Here is a 3,207-nt window from a genome sequence, read left to right on the forward strand (position 1 = left end):
TATGTAATTTCTGTCTATAGATTTTAACTCTTTAAAAAAGTGGTGGGGAAATGGCGGCTTCAGGAGAGAGAGGGACTTTGGGCGGCGGAGGCAGCATGGAGGAAGCATTTATGACCTTCTACAGTGAGGAATAAAGACAGCATATAGCATAGAGGATATTCATTCCAACTAGCATTCCAATTCTAACAGTCACACCAAGGATGTTTTCCTGGGACTGCCTGGTGCTTGTTCTCCCTGGCATTATCTTCAGGTGAAACAAATAGAGAAGAAAGACTTGGTTCTAACATCCAAAAATCAGACTGAAAGACTGACCCGTCCTAGTTCCTCTTACTTCAATTTGAACCCATTTGAGGTTCTTCAGATAGATCCTGAAGTTACAGATGAAGAAATAAAAACGAGGTTTCGGCAGTTATCCATCTTGGTGTAGCCTGACAAAAATCAAGATGATGCTGACAGAGCACAAAAGGCTTTTGAAGCTGTGGACAAAGCTTACAAGTTGCTACTGGATCAGGAATAAAAGAAGAGGGCCCTGGATGTAATTCAGGCAGGAAAAGAATATGTGGAACACACTGTGAAAGAGTGAGAAAAACAATTAAAGAAGGAAGGAAAACGTACGATTGTAGAGGAGGGTGATCCTGAGCTGTTCAAACAAGCCATATATAAACAGACAAGAAACTCTTTGCTCAGCTGGAAATTAAAAGGAAAGAGAGAAGCCAAAGAGATGCATGAAAGGAAACGACAAAGGGAAGGAGAGATTGAAGCTCAAGAAAAAGCCAAACGAGAAAGAGAGTGGCAGAAAAACTTCGAGGAAAGTCGAGATGGTCGTGTGGACAGCTGGCGAAACTTCCAAGCCAATACAAAGGGGAAGAAAGAGAAGAAAAATCGGACCTTCCTGAGACCACCGAAAGTAAAAATGGAGCAGCGTGAGTGAGTACCCAGGGTTCCAGGCACAGAACCTTCCCCCTGCTATCTCCCTTCCTGCTTTGAAGGACTCATTCTTTCTTCCCACTGCCACCTCTGCATAGAGTAGTATTTGCTTTTTAGTCCATTTCGTTTTCAATACAATTTAATATCGATTGGAGTAATTCTTTTGTACACTGAAATGAGGGGATTGGTTTAAAAGAAGACCTTCCACTCTCCCTGCCCCTAGAACAACCAGGATTGGAAGGTGCCACCATTAGTGCTGCCTTCTCTTCCCACAGCCTGTAACTCAGTGTTTTGTACTTCACTGAATTGTGCTGGTTAGAAACTTCATGGATAGTTTGTGGAAATCATCCAGTTAAACGTATTGCTTAAAATGGTGTTGCTGTGACTTCAGAGACAGGCCTGGAAGGGGCATTTTGGAAGCCCCTTGGTTTCAGTTGCTCGCTTCTGGGTGTGCTCCCTTCGAAGGCCCAGATAAGACAGGGAACACCTGTGGGCACACAGAGCAGGCACCTGATGCCCTGATGCTCTGTGGTGGCTGGCATGTGCCCCCATCTACTGACCAATCAGCATGGCATGAGGCCCCTGCCACCCAAACCTTTCACTTTCCAAAGAGCTAGCCGTCTTCCACCCAGTACCACAGTGTCCTAGCCTGTCTGTATTTGTTAGTGGTAATATTCTTTATGTATAATAAATTTTTATAACCACCCCCACAAAAAAGTGGTAACTATTGTCATAGAGAAGCTTTACTTTTTGTTGTTTTTAAATAATTTCAGCTTTTATTTTAGATTCAGGGAGTGCATGTGCAGGTTTGTTACATGCATACAGTGCTTGATGTCAAGGTGTGGAGTACAAATGATCTTGTCACCCTGGATAGTGAGTATAGTAGCCAGTAGGTAGTTTTTCAATTCTTGCCCCATTCCCTCCTGCTGGTCTAGTAGTCCCCATATCTATTGTTTCCATCTTCATTTCCATGAGTTCCTAATGTTTAACTCCCACTTATAAGTGAGAACATGCTATATTTGGTTTTCTGTTCCTGTGTTGATTCGGAGAAGATTTACTTTTTTTTTTTTTTTTGAGATGGAGTCTCGCTCTGTCACCAGGCTAGAGTGCAGGGGTTTCATCTTGGCTCACTGCAACCTCCACCTCCAGGGGTCAAGTGATTCTCCTGACTTAGCCTCCCAAGTAGCTGGGACTACAGGTGCCTGCCACCACGCGTGGCTAATTTTTGTATTTTTAGTAGAGACAGGGTTTCACCATGTTGGCCAGGATGGTCTAGATGTCTTGACCTCATGATCCACCTGCCTCGACCTCCCAAAGTGCTGGGATTACTGGTGTGAGCCACCACACCTGACAGGAGCTTTACATTTTAATGTAGTTTAATTTGGTACGTTTTATGCCTTTCATCTTGATTGTGTCCAGATGTCATAGAGAATCTTCTAAATTGTCTTCTAATTACTTTACATTTTCATTTTTCCCAGTTAGGTCTTTAAACATCTAACAATTAATCCAAGTATAGTAGTGCTTTTTTCTGACCCAGCCTTGCTAAAGAGACAGGGCTTTTGACAACTTTAAAGAACCTGGATGGTCTCCTAAAAGATAAATTCGAACAGTGTCATTTTAGGTGCAGATTTGTTGTTGGGGGTGTGGTGTGAGGGTGGTGATGGATAGTATGTACATGGTAACAACAACAACAACAAAAATTCAAGCCTCTTGCCATGTGGCCTGTTGTCCCAGCTACTTGGTGTGGGGTGGGAGGGTGGGGGCTGAGGCAGGAGGGTTGCTTAAGGCCAGGAGTTTGAGCCTTGGAATAACCACTGCATTCGGCCTGGGCAACATGAGACCCTTTCTCCTAAACCAAAACAATCAAACATCCAACAGGTTTACAATAATGAAAAACAGATTTATTTTAAGATTAATAGAAGTTGGTACTGTGTTTTCTACAGTTTTTTTTTTTTTTTTTTTAATAGTGTTGGGGATTTTGTGACTTTTTATTGATTGACTGATTCAGACAGGCTTTGTCACCCAGACTGGAGTGCAGTGGCTCAATCATAGCTTAATGCAGACTTAACCTCACTTTTTGTAGAAACTGGGTTTCACTATGTTACCCAGGCTGGTCTTGAGCTCCTGGGCTCAAGTGATCCACTCGCCTTGGCCTCCCAAAGTACTGGAATTACAGGCGTGAGCTACCGAACCTGGCCCCTTGTGACCTTCTCTATTTTAGTGCATCACAGATGCCCTTACATATGGGTCCCATTCAACACGCAGGCTATTAAAATTGCA

The 3,207-nt window shown here is 43.2% G+C and overlaps 1 pseudogene; it reads left to right on the forward strand.

The window, feature by feature from the left end:
• The first annotated feature begins 50 nt into the window (after positions 1-50).
• On the forward strand, positions 51-990 carry LOC105500429 (annotated as a pseudogene).
• Positions 991-3,207: the final 2,217 nt, after the last annotated feature.

Source organism: Colobus angolensis, unplaced genomic scaffold, assembly GCF_000951035.1.
Source record: "Colobus angolensis palliatus isolate OR3802 unplaced genomic scaffold, Cang.pa_1.0 Scaffold119, whole genome shotgun sequence".
Classification (NCBI taxonomy): Eukaryota; Metazoa; Chordata; class Mammalia; order Primates; family Cercopithecidae; genus Colobus; species Colobus angolensis.